Source organism: Triticum aestivum, chromosome 3A (assembly GCF_018294505.1).
Source record: "Triticum aestivum cultivar Chinese Spring chromosome 3A, IWGSC CS RefSeq v2.1, whole genome shotgun sequence".
NCBI lineage: Eukaryota > Viridiplantae > Streptophyta > Magnoliopsida > Poales > Poaceae > Triticum > Triticum aestivum.
In genome coordinates this window covers 390,423,710-390,450,427 of record NC_057800.1, presented here as the reverse complement: position 1 = coordinate 390,450,427, position 26,718 = coordinate 390,423,710, and positions in this window count along the sequence as shown.

Here is a 26,718-nt window from a genome sequence, read left to right as displayed (position 1 = left end):
CCAAATGATCAAGTGCGGAGCGCCGTGGGCCCCAAAAGCCTGCGGCCTCGATTGACGCGTGGCAGTTGATTGGTCATGGGCGTCTCCGCTTCCCCCACGCTGCCTTTGAACCCGCCTGGCTATGCAACCCTTGCAACCTACACAGTTATTCTCCCATTGAGCACGCCTTGCTCCCCCGGTCCTTCTACTTCCTCGAGACTCCGATCCTCCTCTCGAATCTGACCCACACTCTGCCTGCTTCATCGCCATGGCGCCGAAACAAGTAGACAAGGGAAAGAAGCCTCTCTCCCTGCCTGGTTCGCCTCCAGCCGCCGAGCCTGCAGTCGGCCGGTCCTTGGTGCTCAACGACGAGGCCATGGGCAAGGTGCGCCCCATGCTCGCCACCAGTTTTAACGAGTGGGGGGACACGGTGGCTAGTCCTGCGTCTTGCACTCGTATTTCTCGGGCGGTCACCGAGGTCCCAATCTTCATTGATGTCCTCTAGGCAGGCCTGATCAACCCTTCTCTGCCTTCTTCAACACGATGCTCGAACATTACCAGATCCATGTGCTGCATCTCGACCCCCAATCCCTGACTCTCCTCGCTGTCTTCGCCTTCGTGTGTGAAGCCATGGTGGGCATTGCTCCCTCCGTGGCCCTTCTCCGCCACTTCTTCTCGTTGCATATGATTGATCCCCGGCAAAGCTCGGGGCGCGTGAGCTTCCAGGCCGGGATGGCTGGCGCAGGGATCGACTTCGAGCTTCCTCCATCCACGCATGAGTTTCGAACACGATGGGTATTTGTCGATGCCGGTGTGCTCAGCCCTCTGCTCCAAGCCCCTTCAGTGCCCACCGTTCCCCACTCTGGTTGGGGCAACAAGAGGCTCACGATCCCCCGTCTTGCCCCTATCTGGTTTAGGCTAAGGATGTTGAAGGACCGCGGCGTGACCGTGCCAATGGTGATGAAGGAGTTCATCAAGCGCCGGGTTGCTCTGCTTCAACGCCATTCTCACCCGATGTGGGCCTTGCTCAACAGTCAGGACCACATGACGCTTCAGGAGTCCGGGCTCCCCCTTGGGGCGCGGCAAACGGTGCTCAAGGTCCTGACAGGTGTCCCTCTGCCGGACGACTTGCCTGGGAAGAACTGTCTGCTGTACCGATGCAGGAACAAAGCCGAATTCGCTGCTGGTATGCCTTCCTTTGACGAGTCGGGGCTGCGTCCGGACGACCTAGTGGGATCCCGTCAGAACCCTGCCAGCGTGGTTCCCCTATTGGTTGCTGTTGCCGAGCTCGTCCCGAATGTGGGTGCAGGTGGACGAGCACCACTAGAGGCTGGCGGCACGAGCGCTGATGTGCAAACTTCGTCTGGGACCCCTGAGGCATCGTCCTCAGGACCCCGTGATCCTGGGTCGCTGGTAGCTAAGGTGATGCAGCACGTGGCTCCCGAGGCCGAAATTCCGGAGGCCTCGGGAGGTCATGGTGAGACGGCGCCCGGCTGTTCTGCGCAGCCAGGCACCTCTGAAGCTGTCCTCTTGAGCACTTCCCCAACTACTCCCTGCACTGGCCACCACGTTCAGCACTTCGGCCGGCTTTGTGTGGACTTCGAGGAGCTCTGCAAGAGGAAAGGATCTCCGAGAGGCAGAGGTACCTTCAGGCCATTGAAGCGACGAAAGTACATTGTCGTTGATGAGTAAGTATCTTATCTTGATGATCTTTTGTGTGCCGCCTTCCTTCCCTGACGATTGTCCCCTCAGGACCCCTTCTGCCGAGGCCGTGAAACCTCCTGAGAAGCAGCTCCCTCTCGTCCCGTCGCACCTGCCGAGTTCCAGTGCTGCAGGTTCGGGCGCCGCCCATGGCGTGGGGTCAGTCATGGGAGTCGGTCCGTTATCAAGGCGCCCCGAGCTCGAGCCTTCGTCGTCCTTTGTTCGCGGCCTTGCTTGGAGTGCAGCAGGCGTGCCAAGGGCTCCTCCCCTAGTCGTGGTCGGCAGCTAGCTGTCCCCATCCTCGGGGTCTTCTTCAAGCAGCGGGACCTGTTCGACTTGGGCCCCTCGCGAGGGCCGGCCGGCACCATGGGCCGCGCCAGCCCCCAGCTCCCTGCCAAGAGGAGGCGCCTCGCGCCGTGTGTCGCCCACAGCCCCTGTAGTAGAGGGCGAGATGGGCCGTGCGCTTGAGTTTGAGCACGGGCGGAGCATCGTTCGCCACAAGATTTTCCAGGAGGCGATGGGCGTGATGGACCTACTTGGCGAAGAACTTAAGGGTGTCGACACGCGCCTTGAGGCCGAGGGTCTTCGGTTGGCGGAGGAGCGGCACAAGCTGAAGGTGGCCATCAACCTCGGGCGCCACCAGCGTGAGCTGAACAACGCGAAGGCTGAAGCCGCCCTTGCGGGCTCCCGTGAAGCCTGCTCCCGGGATCTAGAGGAAGCTCGTGAAGCGGACCGCCGTTGTGAAGCTGTGGAGAAGCACGCGTGGGAGCTCCACGCCCGGAGTGCGTCCCTCGAGCAGCAAGTGGAGGCGCGCAAGGCCGCCCTCGCGGCACTAAGGGGGACACCTGCCAAGGAAGATGAGGTCCGGAAGCGCGCGGAGGCGCTGGCTCTGGAAGCCATGGAGCGCAGCCTCGAGCTTAAGCAACTGGAGATGAGGGAGCGTCAAGTTGCCCAAGCAGAGGATACTGTCGAGGCTCGCGAGGCCCGAGTCGAGGACGAAGTCGACCGCTGGGTGGCCGAGGTTTGTGCAGATCTCGAAGGTCAGCACACCTTGAAGCCGAAGCTTGCGAGAACTGAGGCAGCGGGCAGGACCACCGCTCTCCGGCCCAGGTCAGATGAGGCGGAGAGGTGTGAGGAGGCCACGGCCGCCGCCCTAGTCACGGCGCAGGCGGACTTGGCCTCCGCTCGCGCTGAGCTGCTTTCACTTCAGAGGAGGGTTGACGACGCCGAGGCCGTCACGCGGCAAAATAGGGAGGAAGTGCTTCAACGGCGGACGCTGGAGCGCGAGCACGCCCCCATGCTTCAGGGTCTCCGGAGCAGGGATAATGCCGCCCTAGGCTTCATCTGTGATGAGAGTGCATCGCCTCCCCACTCGGATGACTACGCCAGTCACTAGACCTTCTTCACCAACGTGGTGACGTGCCTGGAAACCCGGTCTAACAGGGCTTGTCAGCTCATGGAGGAGAGAAGCCGCAGTCTGCTTGGGCGCGCGTTCTCCCGCATCTTCAGCCACCTCCGGAACATTGACCTCAACTTCGATTTTGACGCTGCTATCGCTCTCGTGCCAGAAGCCATCCGGGGCTACTTGGTGAGGTGTGTTGAAGACCACGTGGATGCGCTGGTCGTGGCCTTCGCTTCAGACGATGACGGGGTTGTGGTTGCGGCGGATGCAAGCGATGTGGTCGATGATGGCGTCGTCGACGCCGGCGAAGGTGGAGGCAACGCTAGCGATGGTGACAGCGACGCCAGCGGCGCGTCTGAAGATGACATGGGGGATGCGGCGAGCGACGTATCCGGCCGATTCCCTGTTTCCCTGTTATTTATCCTGTAGAAACTTGGGTGTGGCCCTAGAAGACTGTAAGAGCATTTTGAGAGGGGGAGCCCCTCATGTAAACAATATCAGCTTTTATCCTTTCGCGCTAAATTGAGTTCGCATTTTCGTGAGCTGTAGCACGCCTTGACAAGGGTGTCGTTACGGTTTTACCTTAGCTTTGGCAAGCCCAAACTGGCCCGAGGGATTGCAGGTTCTTGGGGAGCCCCTGATGAATTCGTCGCCACGCCTGAGAGGGCCCTGTGACAAGCGAGCGGCCGCCATGGCTCGACACACGTGTGGTTCGTGTGCTTAACGCTCAGCCCGGCTCGCGAGGGGCCCGCATGGGGGGAGCGTCTAGCGTGAACTCCAAAATAAGGCAAGAATGAGACTGCGATAAATAACTCGAACGAGAAAAGGCATCCCCCCGCGTGCATCAAATGAAAACTTGACTCCAACTTAAATCCAAATCTAGAAGGCAAGGTTACAGAAAAGAGATCCAAAGCAAATGGCCGCATCCGGCGCCTAGTCTAGTCTTTGACGTCTTCTCACCAGCGCGAGCTAAGTGCTGCCACTAGGCATGGGAGGGAGCCCCCGAGGCCCGAGGGAAGCTCTCCGGAGACTCTGGGGCATGTACAGCCCCACTCATTATTACGTGAGAGTGTCACGGGCAGAGATCTTCACAGGCACTGGGCCTTGCTTCATATCGCCAGGCGAGGGCCCCGCCTTACGCCACCCTCTACCACCGCTGGGACGACCGGAAGCCTGGATGGCCCAACGAGGGTAGAGGGGATGCCAGCGGCGCCCTCGGCGACCAAGGGTCCTCTGCCGGGGGAAAGGTCGCGGTTTCCACCCCGGCAGAGGGTCTACCTCCGGGTGTTGCCTTGCTCCCCATGACCCGGGGAGGGGCCTTGCTCCTGACCCCTTCCGTGCAGCCCCCAGCGGGTTTCTCCTGTCGGGGCAGGCATCGCCGTGCCGGAGCCACCGTTTGGCGTCGTAGCCTGGTTCATCTGTGACTCATGATTAGCATAAGCTTGCTCCTGAGGGATTAGTGGTACCATGTATATGTTGTCGACGACACGGTTGGCCGGGCTCTCCAGCGGCTCTTGGAAGGCTTCAGCTCCCAATGTCTCCTCCTCCCACGAGCCCGGGTCGTCCTCCGGCGTGCACTCCTAGTCCATCATGTGGGGCACATAGGCCTCTAGGGCTGTCACCCCAAACACCTCGCTGTAGTGCCCCACACTCCATGTCGCCTGACCCGGCGCGGCGTCCTGAGGATGATAGCGCGATGCCTCGCTGGGGCCGTGGGGGGCAACGCTCGTGCCCATGCTCATCGGGGCGGCGTGGGGGAAATGGGGCCCCCGGCGCCGCCGGCCGTCTTGGGGATGGTGAAGCCCCCGGGCGCACCTGAGGTCGCACGGCCGCGGCCTGGCCCATCGAGAGGTCCAGTAGCGGCTCGAGACGGAACCAGATAGCAAAAAGGCGGACGCTCCTAATGCCGCCGCATCCAGCAGCTCAGGGACACGTTCCAGCAGTGCGTCGCGTCCGCTCTCCATCAGCCAGCAACGCAGCAACTCCCGCACCATCGTGAGCCCGACCCGCATGTTCTCTTGCTCCCGCCGGGTGTGTGGCACCGTTGCCGCGGCGTGGCTTGCAGCCCATGCAGTGGCTCGCGCTTGTCGTGGAGTGGGGGTGGATGACGCCTGGCCGCGCCGCCCGCGCCCCGCAGTGTTAGGCGGCGCTCGCGCCGCCTGGAGCAGGGGGTTGAGGTCTTCATGGGCAGGCGGCACCGCCCGGGCTGGCTAGGCTGCCCATTGGTCGGAGTCGGCCCATGGGTCGCTAGACATCTGGGCCACGGAGCATCGACGGGTTGATTGGTGGGGAACAGACTCCGGCCCACCCCTACCTGGCACGCCAAATGTCGGATTTGGGGTTTCGGCAGACCCTTGAGGTTCAAAAACCAGGGTGCGCGCACAGGTTTTCTCCCTATCGATCCACGCCGTAGCTCTCTAAGATCTTGCAGACGAACACGACGAACTCTCAACACAGAAAGACACAAGATTTATACTGGTTCAGGCCACCGTTGTGGTGTAATACCCTACTCCAGTGTGGTGGTGGTGGATTGCCTCTTGGGCTAATGATGAATAGTACAAGGGCAAGAACAGCCTCTTGAGGTGGAGGTGTTCTTGTGCTTGGTGTGCTTGTGTGTATGAGGATCCGAATCAGCTCCCCTCTTGTGATGATGTCGATCCCATGTTTTTCATGGTGGTGGCTAGTTCTACTTATATAGGCCCTGGTCCTCTCCCCAAATATTGAGCGGGAAGGGAGCCACAATGGCCAATTCGAAAGGGGACAACTAGTACAAACTATCCTGACAAACGGTGGTCTTCGCCTGCAAAAGGCTCTGATGATGACACCGTCTTGGGCTCCATGGTGACCTCCGTCTTGCCATCCTTCTGGTCCTAGTGTCGTTGCACCAATATGGAAACCTTTTCCTGATGCATCGGTACTCCACCCCTGCGCTTGCCCCCTTATCACCAAAGAGGAAACAAGGACACTGCACGCGCTGGCGCCCGCCTGGTCTCAATCGTCATGGCTCACATCACGAGGGCCTCGCGAGGTTTACCTTGCCTTGATCTCTCCGCCCCTCGTGAGCCTGCCTGGCGAGGCCGCTCTTGAGGAGGCATTGCATCGTCTGCCCCGCGAGGCTTGGCCCCTCGCGAGGGTATTGAATGTCTTATTGATGAAGATGGGTCGTACGAACCTACCAGCCCAGCCACGCCGTGGGCCGCAGTCAGGCAAGTCTGGGGACCCCCGTTCCTAGAACGCTGACACAAAGAAAGTCTGTCACCATCCTGAGTACATGCGCCAGCTCAGGTCTTAGGACATTGAACGTATGTTGTAATAGAGACTCACAGATGACATATCGCTCCATCTCATAGTTGGGTTTGTCCGACTCGGACCTTATCTCGACTTGGATCCGACTACATCGAATCCGACTTGATCCTTCCAAGTCCATATTATCCAGTTAGCATCCATTGCCCCATGACTATTGAGACCAAGGCATCGACCGTGTTATATGCTAGTCTAGTTGGTTGCGCGTCCACACATCCCTTTCGACTAGGGACATTTTAGGACAGTCATCATACAATGCATAGTCCCACAAACAAGTCACGTACTTGCTTATACATATCATTGAAAATGTGCAAGGACTATCTTTATTCATAAACACATATGAAATATCGTCACACATGATTGCCTCTAGGGAATATCTCCAACAAGCTTAGCATGTTGATCGTTCAGTTTTATTGCCATTTCTTTCTTCATGTCAAATACATATTCCTTCGACTATGAGATTATGCAACTCCCGGATACCGTAGGAATACCTTATGTGTTGTCAAACGTCACAACGTAACTGGGTGATTATAAAGATGCTCTATAGGTATCTCTGAAGGTGTTTTTTGGGTTGGCATAGATCGAGATTATAATTTGTCACTCCGAGTATCGGAGAGGTATCTCTAGGCCCTCTTGGTAATGCACATCATAAGAAGCCTTGCAAGCAAAGTGACTAATGAGTTGGTTGCAGGATGATGTATTACGGAACGACTAAAGAGACTTTCCGGTAACGAGATTGAACTAGCTATGTAGATACCGATGATCTAATCTCGGGCAAGTAATATACCGATGGACAAAGGGAATAACGCATGTTTTCATAACGGTTCAACCGATAAAGATCTTCATAGAATATGTAGGAGCCAATATGAGCATCCAGGTTCCGCAATAGGTTATTCTTGGTCATGTCTACGTAGTTCTCGAACCCATAGGGCCTACACACTTAACGTTTGATGGCGATATAGTATTATATGAGTTTTGTGATTTGGTGACCGAATGTTGTTCGGAGTCCCGGATGAGATCATGGACATGAAGAGGAGTCTCGAATGGTCGAGATGTAAAGATTTTTATATAGGACGATGGTATTCAGACACTGGAAGTGTTCCGGCGGGTATCGGGTACTTATCGGGTCACTGGAAGGTGTTTTGGGTACCCCCCGGCAATCCTATGGGCCATATGGGTCTTGTGAAGGAACACACCAGCCCACAAGGGGCTGGTGCACCCTATAAGGCTATAGGAGGAGAAGGAAAGGGGAAAGGAAAGTGTGTATTAGGATTCCCACTTCCTTACCTCACCCCCCTCTTTCCTTCCCCTTCATGCATACGTGGAAAGGGGGGAGCAGGGCAAGGCAGGCCCCCTAAGGGGGCGGCGTCCAACCCTAGGGCGCCCCTGGCTGCCTCCCCTCCCCTCCCACCTATATATATATATATATATATATATATATATATATATATATATATATGTGGGGAGGGGGCGCCTAGGACACAAAACAACAATCGTTAGCCGTGTGCGGCGCCCGCCTCCACAGTTTACGCCCCCGGCCATAGTTTTGCGGTGCTTAGGCCAAGCCCTGCGAGAATCACTTCACCGCGCCATCATGCTGACGGAACTCATCTACTTCCTCGACACCTTGCTAGATCAAGAAGGCGAGGGACGTCATCGCGCTGAACGTGTGCAGAACTCAGAGGTGCCGTACGTTTGGTGCTTGATCGGTCGGAGCTAGAAGAAGTTCGACTACATCAACCGCGTTGTCAAACGCTTCCGCTTTTGGTCTACGAGGGTATGTAGACACACTCCCCCCTCTAATTGCTATGCATCTCCTAGATAGATCTTGTGTGAGCATAGGAATTTTTTGAAATTGCATGCTATGTTTCCCAACAATGAGATGTTTGACGAGCTGAAATTGGTATTTCAGGCTCATGCCCGGGTTGAGAGGTATGACACCTCCAACAAGGTCTTTAGCTGCAAGATGGAGGAGTGAAGGAAATATGCCCTAGAGGCAATAATTAAGTTGCTATTTTATATTTCCTTATTCATGATAAAGGTTTATTATTGCTAGAATTGTATTGATTGGAAACCTAAATACATGTGTGAATACATAAACAAACACCATGTCCCTAGTGAGCCTCTACTTGACTAGCTCATTGATCAAACATGGTTAAGGTTTCCTAACCATGGATATGAGTTGTCATTTGATAACAGGATCACATCATTAGGAGAATGATGTGATGGACAAGACCCATCCGTTAGTTTAGCATAATGATCGTTCAGTTTTATTGCTATTGCTTTCTTCATGTCAAATACATATTCCTTCGACTATGAGATTATGCAACTCCCGGATACCGGAGGAATGCCTTCTATGCTATCAAATGTCACAACGTAACTGGGTGATTATAAAGATGCTCTACAGGTATCTCCGAAGGTGTTTGTTGAGTTGGCATAGATCGAGATTAGGATTTGTCACTCCGAGTATTGGAGAGGTATCTCTGGGCCCTCTTTGTAATACACATCATAAGCTTGCAAGCAAATGACTAAGGAGTTAGTCACAAGGTGTTGTATTACAAAACAAGTAAATAGACTTGCCAGTAACGAGATTTAACTAGGTATGAAGATATCAACAATAAAATCTCGGGCAAGTAACATACCGATGGACAAAGGGAATTACGTATGTTGTCATAACGGTTCGACCGATAAAGATCTTCATAGAATATGTATGAGACAATATGGGCATCCAGGTTACGCTATTGGTTATTGACCAAAGAGGTGTCTCAGTCATGTCTACATAGTTCTCGAACCCGTAGGGTCCGCACGCTTAACGTTCGATGACGATATAATATTATATGAGTTATGTGATTTGGTGACTAAATGTTGTTCGGGGTCCCAGATGAGATCACGGACATGACGAGGAGTCTCAAAATGGTCGAGAGGTGAAGATTGATATATAGGACGATGGTATTCGGACACCGGAAGTGTTCCGGAGGGTACCGGGTACATATTGGGTCATCGGAAGGGGTTCCGGGGACCCCGACAAAAGATATGGCCCTTATGGGCCTAGAGGGGAAACGCACCAGCCACAAGGGGCTGGTGCGCACCCTATATGGGCCGAACCAGGAGGAGAAGGAAAGAGGGGAAGGGAAAGGAAAGAGGGGAAGGGAAAGGAAAGGGGGGATTCAGCCTTCCCCTTCCTTCCCTCCTCTCTCCTCTTTCCTTCCCCCTCCAACAAATATGGTAGGGGGCTCGGCCAAGGGGAAACCCCAAGAAGGATTCGGCCTACTTGCGCGCCTCCTGGCAGCCTCCCCTCTCCCTCCCACCTATATATATATATGTATATATATATGTGGGAGGGGGTTAGCACACCCCAAACAATTATTTAGCCGTGTGCTCCCCCCTCCACCGTTTACTCCCCCGGTCATATTTCCATAGTGCTTAGGCTAAGCCCTGCGAGGATCACTTCACCATCACCGTCACCATGCCGTCGTGCTGATGGAAATCATCTACTACCTCGATGTCTTGCTGGATCAAGAAGGCGAGGGACGTCACCGAGATGAACCTGTGCAGAATGCGGATATGTCGTTCGTTCGGTACTTGATCGGTTGAAGCGCGAGGAAGTTCGACTACATCAACCGCGTTAAGAAACGCTTCCGCTTATGGTCTACGACGGTACGTAGACACACTCTACCCCTCATTGCTATGCATATCCATGGATAGATCATTGCATGTGCATAGAATTTTTTTTGTTTTCCATGCAACGATTCCCAACAGTGGCATCATGAGCCAGGTCTATGCGTAGATGATATGCACGAGTAGAACACAAAGAGTTGTGGGCAGTGATAGTCATACTGCTTACCATCAACGTCTTATTTTGATTCAGCGGTATTGTGGGATAAAGCGGCCCAGACCAACCTTACATGTCCACGCACATGAGACCGGTTCTACCGACAGACATGCAACTAGTTTTGCATAAAGGTGGCTGGTGGGTGTCTGTTTCTCCTACTTTAGTTGAATCGAATTTGACTGCGGCCGGTCCTTGAAGAAGGTTAAAACGGCAAACTTGACGAAACACTGTTGTGGTTTTATGCGTAGGTAAGAATAGTTCCTGCTAGAATCCCATAGCGGCCACGCAAAACTTGCAACAACAAAGTAGAGGATGTCTAACTTGTTTTTGCAGGGCATGTTGTGATGTGATATGGTCAAGACATGATGTGATAAACATTATTGTATGAAATGATCATGTTTTGTAAGTTATCGGCGACCGGCAGGAGCCTTATGGTTGTCTCTTTATTGTATGAAATGCAAACGCCATGTAATTGCTTTACTTTATCACTATGTGTTAGCAATAGTTGTAGAAGCAATAGTTGGCGAGATGACCATGGTGTAATGATGGAGATCAAGGTGTCGAGCCGGTGACGATGGAGATCATGACGATGCTTTGGAGATGGAGATCAAAAGCACGAGATGATGATGGCCATATCATGTCACATATTTTGATTGCATGTGATGTTTATCTTTTATTCATCTTATTTTGCTTAGTACGGCGATAGCTAAGCGAGTCCTAGCCAAGGAGACCCTCGGGCCTCCGGGCTATGTGACATGGGCCGTGAAGATACAAGATAGAAGGTTTTCCCTCGTGTCCAGATGGGACTCTTCGTTGGGTGGATAGCAAGCTTGGCGGCCAAATGCGTTGTTTCCTTTCTCTATAAACTGACTCTGTACAACCCTAGCCGCCTCTGGTGTCTATATAAACCGGAGGGTTTAGTCCGTAGAGGCAATCACAATCATACAGGCTAGACATCTAAGGTTTAGCCATTACGATCTCGAGGTAGATCAACTCTTGTAACCCCTATACTCACAAAAGTCAATCAAGCAGGAAGTAGGGTATTACGTCCATTAAGAGGGCCCGAACCTGGGTAAACATCGTGTCCCTTGTCTCCTGTTAACTTCGATCCTCAGACGCACAATTAGGGACCCCCTACCCGAGATCGGCCGGTTTTGACACCGACATTGGTGCTTTCATTGAGAGTTGCTCCGTGTCATCAATAGAAGGATCGATGGCTCATCTTGTCGTCAACGACAAAATCACCTCTAGAAGGGCCCTAGCTCCTGGGCAGATCCTCTAGCTCGGCAGTTTTACCATGGGCGCCCGCTCGGCCGTTAAATCATCGTCTAGCTGGTCCCCCAAACCACCAAAAATCATCTCCGCATTGGCCTCGAACACTCCAATAAGATGGATCTGGCAGATATTTCGTCTTTGAATGAATTGCTAGATCACATCTCCACCTTGCGGGTCACGACAGACTACGATTGGATCGGGCTTAAATCCGATCAGAGGGAAATCAAGTCCCCACCGATCAGCCATCTAGATGTAGTTGTGGAGGAGCAAGCCAAGGATAACTCTCCTCCTTTGCTGAGAACAAGCTATGTTTGGATTTCCGAGCCCTGTGAGCCAGATACCAATCTCCGGGAAGAGACTCCATGTCCTCCGAACGTAGAACCAGTCGTCGAGCCTAAAAACCCCAGGATAATCCGAATCCTAGGCTAGCGACCTCAAAAATTCTTAAAACTCCGGATCCCACCCACCACAAGCAATATTCCCCAAGAAATTCTGGTCCTCCGGACATATGCGACCTAATGTATGTGCAGCAGCAACCTCAGGAAATAGTCCATCACTTTTGTGCCACATTCCTCCTTGTTAAAAACAAGATCAAGATTGCTGCGACGACGACACGGTTTCAGTATTTTGCCGCAAATGTATGGACGAGGGATTCTCAATGCCCTCAACCGATACCGCATACTGCACTTTGCAGATTTGGCACACATAGTATAGAAATATTGCACCATGGAAAGCGCCTGGAAAGCCCAGACAACTCAGTGGGAACCGTTGGCCTTTAAGCCACCCACCGGACGGGCAAAAAGGATGCACCCTCACGGGGCACCTGATCATCACCCTACGAACAAGAAAATTAAGCCCTGAGCGGGACACAGAGCTTTCCTTGATGAATGGCTCGACAACCCTGTCGGATACATATGACGTCGAATTCTGAACCAACACACAGCCTTCAGGCATGTTGGGTCCTCCGGTAGGTAGCCAAGAGCGGTGAGGCTATTCTCAGCAATACGACCTCCGAGAAATACCCTCCGGAGGACGACGACATCAACGTCTTTATGGTCTTCGAGACCTTTTCTTCAAATAATCGGCGTAAAAGGGCACTCTGCGACCTCGTCGAAGTCAACCAAGTAGCTGCAGTAAACCCTTGGAATGATACGGCGATAACTTTCACCGCCAACGACGAACCAAGGGCTCGATCTGTCCATGCACCAACCGCTTTGGTCTTAAATCCAATATTGATGTGGTATTCGGCATGCCGGAGAACTATAGGTCCGAAGAGTTAATCTCCCATGTGGCACCTTTCAACAGTGGATATCACGCCCTACCGGGGCGAGACGCATTCGCACGCTTTCTAGCCATACCCCATTACGGGTACATGAAGCTCAAAATGCCCGGGCCCAATGGAGCTATCACAATCACCAGTGATCCTGACATAGCACTCCGCGCCGAAAACAAAACCGCTTCCCTGCTCTCAAGGCACTATCTGAGGCCCTTGCGGCCGAGGAGCTCACTGCTCTACATTCCATGGTGGATAGAGACGACGTAATCCTTGATAAAAGGCCTAAGTCCACCTCTTTCAAGCCAACAGATGAAATAGTCAAATTCCAAGTTCACCAAACGGATCCTTATAAAACATCAGCCATTGGAGCACAGCTGGATCCGATGATCGATACCGCTCTAAGAGAATTCCTGCGCGAGAATTGGACATCTTGCCTCGCATCCCTCGGATATGCCAGGAATCCAACACAGACTGGCTGAACACAGCCTCAACATAATAAAGGGGTTCAAGCCAGTTAAGCAAACACTGCGGCGATTTTCTGAAACCAAGCGACAAGCTATGGGGGAGGAGCTACCCAAACTACTCGAAGCCGGGTTCATTAGAGAGATCAAACACCCGGATTGGCTAGCTAAGCTGGTCATGGTACCAAAGAAGGACAAATCCTGGCGCCTTTGTGTCGATTTCAAAGACCTCAACAAGGCCTTCCCGAAGGACCCCTTCCCACTGCCCCGCATTGACCAAATCATCGATGCAACTGCAGGACATGATTCACTGTGTTTCCTCGATGCATACTCCGGATACCATCAGATTAAGATGAAGGAATCCCATCAGGCCGCAACAGCATTCATTACTCCATACAGACCTTTTTGCTTCAACACTATGCCTTTCGGACTCAAAAACATCGGTGCCACATATCAGCGCATGATTCAAACATGCCTGGAAAAACAAATTGGCAAGACAGTGCAGGCATATGTAGATGATGTAGTCATCAAAACTAAACATGTTGAATCATTGGTGGATGACTTATGCCTTACATTTGACAACCTCTAAACATATGACATATGGCTCAATCCAAAAAAATGTGTTTTCGGCATTCCGGCCGAAAAGCTGCTCGGGTTCATTGTTTCCAATAGAGGAGTCGAAGCAAATCCAGCCAAAATCCGAGCCTTGTCACAGTTGGCAACACCAACAGACCTAAAAAAGGTCCAAAACTAGTTGGTTGTGTGGCAGCCTTGAGCCGCTTTATTTCCAGATTGGGAGAGAAGGCGCTGACGCTATATCGCCTGCTCCGACGTACCGACCACTTTGAGTGGACGGATGCGGCAATGGCCGGGTTGGAAGAAATAAAAACTTTGTTAGCAAACAACCCAATACTTGCTGCACCTAACATCGGCAAACCTATGTTGCTGTACATATCTGTAACTCACTAGGTGGTGATCGCTATGCTCGTCCTTGAACGAGAGGAAGAGGGACACAAGTCCCCACTCCAAGAACCAGTATACTATGTATCGGAGGTTCTCACACCATGCAAATCCCGATACCCGCACTATCAAAAGATAGTATATGCGGTTTTCATGGCATCTCGGAAGCTCTGGCACTACTTTCAAGAGTGCTCGATCACGGTGGCCTCCAAGGTACCACTCAATGACATCATAAACAATCGAGACACCACCGGCCGCATTGCAAAATGGACTATCGATCTCTTACCATTTGAAATAAAATACAAGCCATGCCAAGCTATTAAATCTCAGGTGTTGGCCGACTTTGTCACCGAATGGACAGAAGCTGAACTCCCTAAAGAGTACGACAGATATTCCAAATGGGTGATGTACTTCGATGGCTCTAAAATGTTGGCCAGACTGGGGGTTGGTGTCATCCTAACATCCCCCACAGGGGACACAGTCCATTACATATTACAAATCATGTATACGAACTCCGATAACGCAGCCGAATATGAGGCACTACTGCATGGTCTCCAGATGGCTGTTTCTATGGGCATACAATTCCTTGAGGTGCACGGGGACTCAAACCTCTCAATATCCCATATAAACAAAGAATTTGATGCAAAAGATCCAAAGATGGCGGCCTACCGCAACACCGTACTCAAAATATCAGCTCGGTTTGAGGGGCTCAAGTTTCATCATGTGGCCCGAGACAGCAACCAAGCAGCGTACATCCTTGCTCGAATGGGTGCTAAACGCGACCCCATCCCGCCTAAAACCTTGGTGGAAAGGGTTTTCAAGCCATCCGTAGTATGGCAGGACGAGAGTCGAAATACCTATTCGGTGCCGACCACACCCTCAGATGTCGAACACGATTCAGATATCATTGGGGGCTCGGGAACCGAACCAACGCCTTCCGCCCACGTAATCATGGCGGTGATCGCCCCATGGACCGAACCCTTCTTAGCCTACCTCAATAGGCAGGAGCTCCCTAATGACCAGAACGAGGCCCGCCGCGTAGTTCGATGCTCCAAAGCTTACAAGTCCATGAAGGAGAATTCTACAAGAAAAGTACTACCGGAGTCCTTCAAAGATGTATCTCCGAAGAGGATGGACGGTAGCTCTTGGCAAAAATACATGCTAGTCTTGGCGGCTATCACACCACAGCTTGGGCCCTTGTAAGTAAGGCCTTCCGTACATGTTTCTTTTGGCCCACGACCCAAGCAGACGCACATGACCTCGTACAATGCTCTGCCGGATGCCAACTTTTTGCCAATCAAAGCCATATGCAGCCCACTGCACCACGAACAATCCCCATTACTTGGCCTTTCGTGGTCTGGGGGCTGGACATGGTCGGACCCCTTAAAGGGGGAAGCCATAAGAAAAAAACTTGCTGGTTATGGTAGAAAATGTTCACTAAGTGGATAGAGGCCAAACCAGTTAAAATGGCTTAAGCCGGACCGGCGATAGACTTTATATCCGGTGCCGTACACCTTTATGGTGTCCCACACAACATTATTACTGACAACAGCTCTAACTATACAACCGACGAGGTGAAAACTTGGTGTGCTAATCTGGGCATTAAGCTCAATTACGCCTCTGTATATCACCCCCAAACGAACAGTCAAGTTGAACGGGCCAATGGCCTGATAATGAGCAGTATCAAACCCAGACAAGTGCGATCCCTAAAGGAGTTGGACAAACACTGGGTCGAGGAGCTTGACTCCGTACTCTGGGGGCTGTGAACCACGCCCAATCGCACGACCGGATACACATCGTTCTTCATGGTGTACGGCGCAGAGGCTTTCTTGCCCTGCAATATTATTCATGACTCACCTCCAGTGCGCGTGTATGAGGAGAGAGAGGCCGAGCTCGATCGGCATGACAACTTAGATGGCCTGGAGGAGGAGCGCGACGTCGCAAAAGCCCGTTCCACATTCTACCAACAACAAGCTCGAAGATACCAAAGCAGAGAAGTGCGGGCAAAGACTTATAATGTCGGTGAACTCGTTCTACGCCTACCAGAGAAGAAAAAGGACAAGCTCATGCCCAAATGGGAGGGTCCCATCATTATAGATGAAGTTCTCACTAGAGGAGCCTATCACCTTCGCAATGCACCGGATAATCGCTTAGAGCCGAACCCATGGAACGCTGCTCGACTCCGAAGATTCTACGCCTAAGTCCGGACACATACCTTTGTTCGTTCCCTTTTTCTCCTTTTTCCTTTTTCCTCTTCTTTAAGTTTTTTCTTTATGATTTCTAGCGTGTGTTTGGGTAAGCCGCACACTTGAGGGGTATGCATCCTTAAATATACACACCCCATCATAACTGGCGGCTTCTCTCAATAGAAGCTTATTATTTTGAGCATAAAGCTCACCATATATATGTTGTTTTCTCACAAACGTCCCGTCTTCACCATTATATGCACCTCTATGAATTAAGTTTTTGCCAAGCTGGGTTGCCTGGCTCCTGTGCTTATGCCCTACATTCCCGCTTGTTTCATTCCCGCTTGTTCGGCTAGGGCATAAAGGGAGCACCTCTGCAATTGTTACAATCGGGTCATCCGGACATGTACCTCAGACAGGTGAAGCCGAAAGCTAGCGTTCTTAAGGGAATAATTGGTCGGCGGACAAACGACGAATTACCTTCGTGGCAATATAAGCTATCCAAATACAAAGACTCCGGCGATTCTTTCACACCACGGCTTAGGCATGTATACATAAGGCATGCTGACCCAGGGAGAGGAACCCTTAACGGAACTATTCTCTCTAGAAGATGTTTCTTGCGTTAAAAAGTAATATAACATAGCCCCCCGAATATAGTTTGTCTGTTCATGCACTATGGATGGATTGCCTGGTTTCCGAACATACTTGGTGTTTCCCACATGTATAGTATTCGGAAACACTCCAACGCTTGGGTTTCAGAGATCGAAGCGGAAGGTCTTCCATGACAATCTTTTACAATTCGGCTGGAGATAAGTTTTATGATAAAGTGTATTGTTACAAGAAATCACACGCCTACTCTTTATCTATGCCATATATCAGGCTGTCTAGTTTACTGTCCTGTAGTGAGAATTTGGCGGCTATCTTTACTTGATCGTACACCAAGCTAACCGGAATTTCTTGTCCATCTGGTCCCCGAGGTCCGACCCGGGCTGTATGATTTGGATCAAGTCCGGTATACCGCGTTTTCACCATGGCCCAGGCCTCTCGTGCACCTTCTCGACATGCTGATGCCTTCCACAGCTCAAAATGAAGACGAGCTCCCTTGAATAACTCCGTGAGCTCCTCCATCATTCCTGGAAGAGAGTCGGATGGCCATAAAGCCTTAGTCATGTTCCTCATTTCTTTTCGGGCTCGCTCATGCACTTTGGATAGCTCTTGCAGCAAGTCGCCTTGAAATCCGGATACTTCTCCTTCGGGCCGCCCAGCTAACAAACCTACATGAACAAATGTCGTAAAAAATTTCCATCAGGGGATCTTATGAAAGTTAGGTTCAGGGACGTACTAAATATGCCGCCTTTCAGCTTTCGATTCTCCTTCAAAGCATCCGAGAGCTGGGCTCTTACATCCTTTAGCTCTTCGGCTTGCTTGATGTTAGCATACTGTAGTTTGTTCATCTCATTAATGGTCCATGTTAATACACATTAATCAGTGGCTTCTTGCCCTTTGGCATGTTGCTTGTCCGCTTGAGCAGCCTTTAGCCTCTCCTCCAATTGATCTGCCGATCCTGCGCCATAAACAAAACAATGAATATTCAAAAAATCATTGTTAGCACATAATCGTATTTTCCGGACACTGTTGTGCTAACCATTAGGATCCTTCTCGGATTTCTTCAAATTTTCCAGTTCGGTGGTGGCAATAGTTAGCTTGGTCCAACATTCTTCAAGCTCCTCGGACAACGTGTTATATTTAGCCGCAAGTACCTGATAATATATATGACCCTTAAATTAGTTGGGCCAACTTCTTCAAGTCTTGGGGGCTACTGGCATAGGATTATTGAATCTACACAAAAGTTCTTACCCGCATATCCTTTGAAAGCTGGTGAGTGTCTCCGGCAAGTCCATCATGAGCAGCTTGTATACATGCATCCGCAGAGCTAAGGGCATTGAACGCCTCTTCGGTAAAGCTTGGGTCGCACATGGCCTCTTTCCGCCGCCGATGATTCATCGAGCTCTCCACTTCGGAATTGGTGGCGGACACATTATCCGAATTCTCTTGGAGATGAAAATCCGGCATTTTTCCCATATCAACCCTAGTCCTTATGGCAAGGTTAGGGGCCGGATTGGTCGATGCATGGCCGGCAAGGTCCCCAGATATACTTCGGCGTATGCTCTTCCTACAAAATGGCCTAGCAGAAAACGTCAAAATTCGGTCTGTCCACCGAGTGCGTGTTAAAAACTATACCTCTTTGGTGAAGGCAGGGGCTCGGTAGTATCACCGTTTGTCCTTCTTTTCAAAGACTCGCCCTGCGCGGGCATCGCCTTCTTAGAATACGCCTTTGATATAGCTCGGCGAGACGAGCTCCGCCACTTTGGAGCATGAGACAGTGCGGTGGGTGAGGTGCAATGAGGAAACTCTTTTGGAGGAGATGTCTCCTGGGTACTTACATGGGAGGAGGGGAGAAGGCCGGGGTAGTCGGCTATAATAGCCACTTCCGTGCCATCGTAGCTGGTCTGTTAAAAGACTCCCTCCTTAAGTTCTATGAATATATCCGGATCTTCTTCATATCTGGGATCCAGGTCTCGAATATGGTCCTTTGACTGCGGAGCGGGGCTGTAGATCCCCTCGACGACCTTTCTCCATTCCTATTAAGAGTAGCCAGATTAAGTTCGACTAGCATAACTCTGCAAAAAGGTTGAGTAAGGCCAATAATCAAAAACTCACCCAGTCGATGGGGTTATACATAGAAAAACCTTCCCGACATTTCAAGCGAGTGAAGTCTTCCTTCTCCCCTTCGAAAAGGTCAGCTAAGATGGTGGCCAGAGCGGCAAAATTATCCGGACCCTTGCGTAGACAACGAGATGCATCGTCCTCCCCGTTGTAATGCCACATAGGAAAACCCCTAGATTGGAGCGGCTGAACGCATCGCGTTATTGAAATTGCCATTACTTCGATTATAGACAGCCCGGAGTTCGCGAGTACTCTGATCTTGCTTGCTAGCCTCTCGACCTCCGCACTATGTTCTTCCTCGAGGCTTCGGCGATGCCAGCTAACGCGCTTCTTTAAGGGAGCGCTAGAGAATTAAGGAAGACCGCATCGGATTGGGTTTTGCAGAACAACGTCTTCAATACAAAACCATTCCGAGTGCCCCTCTTCGGATGACTTCTTCGGAGTGCAGTGCCGGACAGGTATCCTGTCCCGGCTATGCGCCACACCTCGGCGCCGCCCACCTCGAATATAGATCCCTTTTGCGAGCTGGGGACGAGGTAGAAAAATTTCTGCCATAGCTTGAAATGAGCCTCACAGCCTAGGAACAGCTCGCAAAGAGCAACGAAACCCGTGATATGCAGGATGGAGCCTAGTGTTAGATTGTGCAGTTGGAGGCCGTAATACTCCAGGAGACCTCTAAGGAAGGGTGGATAGGAAATCCTACGCCCCTCAAAAGGAAGGAAACAAAAGCACACCCGCTCCTCTTTAGAAGGATTGGGGAAATTCTCCGCCAGGGCTTCGCCATTGTGGGAAGTTAATCTGGCCCGAACAGAGACTAGATCCGCGGGAGGAAGATATCCCTGCGTCTGAAGTTTATTTAGATGGGCGCGGGATATGGAGGAGCTTTCCAAGTCACCTTTTTGGTGGCCGTGGGGACGTGAGGTAGAGCCAAGAGCGCCGACCATGTTTGGATAGATTCCTATGGAGAGTTCTAAGTATTTCCGTGTGGTGTGGAATGGCATCTGAGATACAATATCCTTAGATAAACGCTTTCCCTACGCGGCCGAGGGGTTATTTGTAAAAAAACACCTAGACCATTCGCATTCATCCGACATGTGGAAGCCGGGGCGATGACAGTAGAATAGAATATGACATTTAATGTGGAGCCGGATTATCGTCAAACCGAAGTGTAATGGGGAACCCGCCTTGCAAAGCCGAAGATATAAAGCTGGATAATGCGTTGTCATTGAAGGCGAGTTCAGGGGCTACTGAGGGAGTCCGGGATAAGGGGTTCCTCGAGCGTCTAGGTTATGTGACATGGGCCGGACTGATGGGACATGAAGATACAAGATAGAAGGTTTTCCCTCGTGTCCGGATGGGACTCTCCGTTGCGTGGATAGCAAGCTTGTCGGCCAGACATGTAGTTTCCTTTCTCTGTAAACTGACTATGTACAACCCTAGCCCCCTCCGGTGTCTATATAAACCGGATGGTTTAGTCCGTAGAGGCAATCACAATCATACAGGCTAGACATCTAGGGTTTAGCCATTACGATCTCGAGGTAGATCAACTCTTGTAACCCCTATACTCATAAAAGTCAATCAAGCAGGAAGTAGGGTATTACCTCCATTAAGAGGGCCCAAACCTGGGTAAAGATCCTGTCTCTTGTCTCTTGTCTCTTGTTACCTTCGATCCTCAGACGCACAGTTCAGGACCCCCTACCCAAGATCGGCCTGTTTTGACACCGACGGTAGCATTATAAGATGATCCCTTCACTAAATTTCAAGGTAAAAGTGTTCTCCCTAAGTATGCATCATTGCTACTATTCGTCGTGTTGAGACACCACGTGATGATTGGGTGTGATAATCTCTATGTTCACATACAACGGGTGCAAGACAGTTTTGCACATGCGGAATACTTAGGTTAAACTTGACAAGCCTAGCATGTATAGGCATGGCCTCGGAAGACTGCAGACCGAAAGGTCCGACATGAATCATATTGTATATATGATCAACATAGAGATGTTCACCATTGATGACTACCCCATCTCACATGATGATCGGACATGGGTTAGTTGATTTCGGTCACGTATCACTTAGATGACTTGAGGGATGTCTATTTAAGTGGGAGTTTTTAAGTAATTTGATTAACTGAACTTAATTTATCATGAACTTAGTGAAGGAAATATGCCCTAGAGGCAATAATAAAGTTGTTATTTTATATTTCCTTATATCATGATAAATATTTATTATTCATGCTAGAATTGTATTAACCGGAAACTTGATACATGTGTGGATACATAGACAAAACACCGTGTCCCTAGTAAGCCTCTACTAGACTAGCTCGTTGATCAAAGATGGTTAAGTTTCCTAACCATAGACATGTGTTGTCATTTTGGACGGGATCACATCATTAGGAGAATGATGTGATGGACAAGACCCATCCGATATCTTAGCATGTTGATCATTCGGTTTATTGCTATAGCTTTCTTCATGTCATATACATATTCCTATGACTATGAGATTATAAAACTCCCAGATACCGGAGGAATACCTGGTGTGCTATCAAACGCCACAATGTAATTGGGTGATTATAAAGATGCTCTACATGTATTTCTGAAGGTGTTTGTTGGGTTGGCGTAGATCGAGATTATGATTTGTCACTCGAGTATCGGAGAGGTATCTCTGGGACCTCTCGATAATGCACATCAAAATAAGCCTTGCAAGCAACATGACTAATGAGTTAGTTGTGGGATGAAGTATTATGGAACGAGTAAAGAGACTTGCCGGTAACAAGATTGAACTAGGTATGAAGATACCGATGATCGAATCTCGGGCAAGTAACATACCAATGACAAAGGGAACAACATATGTTGTCATTACGGTGCGACCGATAAAGATCTTCGTAGAATATGTGGGAACCAATATGAGCATCTAGGTTCTACTATTGGTTATTGACCAGAGGGGTGTCTCGGTCATGTCTACATAGCTCTCGAACCCGTAGGTCCACACGCTTAATGTTCGATGACGATTTTGTATTATATGAGTTATGTGATTTGGTGAACGAATGTTATTCGGAGTCCCAGATGAGATCACGGACATGACGAGAAGTCTTGAAATGGTCGAGAGGTAAAGATTGATATATATAGGACGATGGTATTTGGACACCGGGTACATCTCGGGTCACCGGAAGGGGTTCAGAACATCCCCCCGACAACTACACGGGCCTAATGGTCCAAGAAGGGGACAAACCAACCCCTAAGGGGCTGCTGCACCCCATGTAGGCTGAAATAGGGGGAAGGAAAGAGGAGAAGAGAGAAACAAAGGGGAGGGATTTGGCCTCCCCCTTCCTTCTCTCCTCCCTCGTCCTTCTTGCCCCCTCTGGGAATTATGGTAGGAGGGGGCGAATAGGATTAGGGCCCCAAGTAGGATACCTCCTACTTGGGTGCCCCCTTGGCTGCCCCCTCCCCTTCCCACCTATAAATATGAAGGGGGAGGCACCTAAAATGCACAAAAACATATGTTAGCCATGTGCGGTGCCTCCCTCCCCATATTACACCTTCGGTCATATCTTCGTAGTGCTTAGGCGAAGCCCTACGCGGATCACATCACCATCACCGTCACCATGCCACCGTGCTGATGAAACTTTCCCTCGACACTTTGCTGGATCAAGACTTTGATGGACGTCATCAAGCTGAAGGTGTGCAGAACTCAGAGGTGTCGTATGTTTGGTGCTTGATCGGTCGGAACAAGAAGAAGTTCGACTACATCAACCACATTGTCAAACGCTTACGCTTTCGGTCTACGAGGGTATGTGGACACACTCTCCCCCTCTTGTTTCTATGAATCTCCTAGATAGATCTTGCGTGAGCATAGGAAATTTTTGGAAATTGCATGCTACATGCCCCAACAGTGGCATCCGAGCCAGGCCTATGCGTTGATGATATGCACGAGTAGAACACAAAGAGTTGTGGGCGGTGATCATCATACTTCTTACCACCAATGTCTTATTTTGGTTCACCGGTATTGTTGGATAAAGCGGACCGGACCAACCTTACATGACCACGTTCATGAGGCCAGTTCCACGGATAGACATGCAACTAGTTTTTCATAAAGGTGGCTGGCGGGTGTCTGTTTCTCTAACTTTAGTTGAATCGAATTTGACTGCCGCCGGTCCTTATTGAAGGTTAAAACAACAAAGTTGATAAATCACCGTTGTGGTTTTGATGCGTAGGTAAGAATGGTTATTGCTAGAAGCCCATAGTAGCCACATAAAACTTGCAACAACAAAGTAGAGGACGTCTAACTTGTTTTTGCAGGGCATGTTTTGATGTGATATGGTCAAGACATGATGTGATATACGTTATTTTATCAAATGATCATGTTTTGTCAAAGGTATTGGCAACCGGCAGGAGCCTTATGGTTGTCTCTTTATTGTTTGAAATGCAAACGCCATGTAATTCCTTTAATTTATCACTATGCGTTAGCGATAGTTGTAGAAGCAATAGTTGGTGAGATGACCACGACGCTACGATGGAGATCAAGGTGTCAAGGAAGTGACGATGGAGATCATGACGATGCTTTGGATATGGAGATCAAAAGAACAAGGTGATGATGGCAATATCATGTCACATATTTTGATTGCATGTGATGTTTATCTTTTATACATCTTATTTTGCTTAGTACGGCGGTAGGATTATAAGATGACCCCTTAACTAAATTTCAAGGTAAAAGTGTTCTCCCTGAGTATGCACCGTTGCTACGGTTCTTCGCTTCAAGACACAACGTGATGATCGAGTGTGATAGACTCTACGTTCACATACAACGGGTGCAAGACAGTTTTGCACGTGTGGAATACTTGGGTTAAACTTGACAAGCCTGGCATGTACAGACATGGCCTCGGAACACTAGAGACCGAAAGGTCGAACGTGAATCATATAGTAGATATGATCAACATAGAGATGTTCACCATTGATGACTACTCCATCTCACGTGATGACCGGACATGGTTTAGATGATTTGGATCACATATCATTTAGATGACTTGAGGGATGTCAATCTAAGTGGGAGTTCTTAAGTAATATGATTAATTGAACTTAATTTATCATGAACTTAGTCCTGATAAAATTTGTATATCTATTTGTAGATCAATAGCTCGTGTATAGCTCCCCTATTTTATTTTTGATATGTTCCTAGAGAAAACTAAGTTGAAAGATGATAGTAGCAATGATGCAGACTTCCGTGATCTGAGGATTATCCTTATTGCTGCAGAGAAGAATTATGTCCTTGATGCACCGCTAGGTGACAACCCTATTGCAAGAACATATGCAGATGTTATGAACATTTGACAAGCTCCATATGATGACTACTTGATAGTTTAGCGTGCAATGCTTTATGGCTTAGAACCGGGACTTCAAAAATGTTTTGAATGCCATGGAGCATATGAGATGTTCCAAGAGCTGGAAATCGGTATTTCAGACTCATGCCCATGTCGAGAGGTATGAGACCTATGACAAGTACTTAGCCTACAAGATGGAGGAGAATAGCTCAACCAGTGAGCATGCGCTCAGAATGTCGGGGTACTACAATCACTTAAATCAAGTGGGAGTTAATATTCCAGATAAGATAGTGATTATAGAGTTCTCTAGTCACTATCACCAAGCTAATATAACTTCGTGATGAACTATAATATGCAAGTGAGGTCAAAAAAGATTCCCAAGCTCTTCGCGATGCTGAAATCAGAGAAGGTAGAAATCAAGAAAGAGCATCAAGTGTTGATGGTTAACAAGACCACTAGTTTCAAGAAAAAGGTCAAGGGAAAGAGAGGGAACTTCAAGAATAATGGAAAGCAAGCTGCCACTCCCATGAAGAAGCCCAAAGATGAACCCAAGCCTAAAACTGAGTGCTTCTACTACAAAGGAAATGGTCACTGGAAGTGGAAGTGGAACTGCCCCCAACATTTGGCGGATAAGAAGGATGGCAAAGTGAACAAAGTATATTTGATATACGGATTATTGATGTGTACCTTACTAGTGTTCGTAGTAGCACCTGGGTATTTGATACTAGTTCAGTTACTAAGACTAGTAACTCGAAACAGGAGTTTTTGAATGGACAGAGACTAGTTAAGGGCAAGGTGACGATGTGTGTTGGAAGTGATTCCAAGGTTGATAAGATCACCATCGCACACTCCCTCTACTTTCAAGATTAGTGTTGAACCTAAATAAATGTTATTTGGTGTTTGCATTGAAAATGAATATGATTGGATCATGTTTATTGCAATACGGTTATTCATTTAAGTCAGAGAATAATTGTTGTTCTGTTTACATGAATAAAACCTTCTATGGCCATACACCCAGTGTAAATGGTTTATTGAATCTTGATCGTAGTGATACACATATTCATAATATTGATGCCAAAAGATGCAAATTTGATAATGATAGCGCAACATATTTGTGGCACTGCCGTTTAGGTCATATTCTTGTAAAGCACATGAAGAAACTCCATGCAAATGGGCTTTCAGAATCACTTGATTATGAATCATTTGATACTTGTGAACCATGCCTCATGGGTAAGATAAATAAACTCCGTTCTTCGGAACAATGGAGCGAGCCAATGAATTATTGGAAATAAAATAATACTACTGATGTATGCGGTTCAATAGGTGTTGAGGCACACGATGGGTATCATTATTTTCTGACCTTCACAGATGATTTGAGCAGATATGGGTATATCTACTTAATAAAACACAAGTCTGAAACATTTGAAATGTTTAAAGAATTTCAGAGTGAAGTGAAGAATCATCGTAACAAGAAATTAAAGTTTCTACGAGATGATCGTGGAGGCGAATATTTGAGTTATGAGTTTGGCCTTCATTTAAAACAATGTGGAATAGTTTCACAACTCACGCCACCTGGAACACCACAACGTAATGGTGTGTCCGAACATTGTAATCGTACTTTACTAGATATGGTGTGATCTATGATGTCTCTTACTGATTTACCACTATTGTTTTGGGGTTATGCATTAGAGACAGCTGCATTCACGTTAAATAGGGCACCGTCTAAATCCATTGAGACCACACCACATGAACTATTGTTTGGCAAGAAACCTAAGTTGTCATTTCTTAAAGTTTGGGGTTGTGACACTTACGTCAATAGGCTTTAGCCTGATAAGCTCGAACCCAAATCGGAGAAGTGCATCTTCATAGGATACCCAAGGAAACAATTGGGTACACCCTCTACCACAAATCCGAAAGGTAAGATCTTTGTTGCCAAGAATGGAAACTTTCTAGAGAAGGAGTTCCTCTTGGAAGAAGTGAGTGGGAGGAAAATAGTACTTGATGAGGTAATTGTAGCTTCTCTCGAATTGGAAAGTAGCTCATCAGGGAAATCCGTTCATGTGATGCCTACACCAACTAGAGAGGAAGCTAATGATAATGATCATAAAACTTCAGATCAAGTTACTACTAGACCTCGTAGGTCGAACAAAGCATGTTTCGTACCAGAGTGGCACGGTAATCCTATTCTGGAAGTCATGTTACTAGACCACGACGAACGTACAAACTATAAATAAGCAATAATGAGCCCATATTCTGATAAATGGCTTGAGGCCATGAAATCTGAGATAGGATCCATGTACGA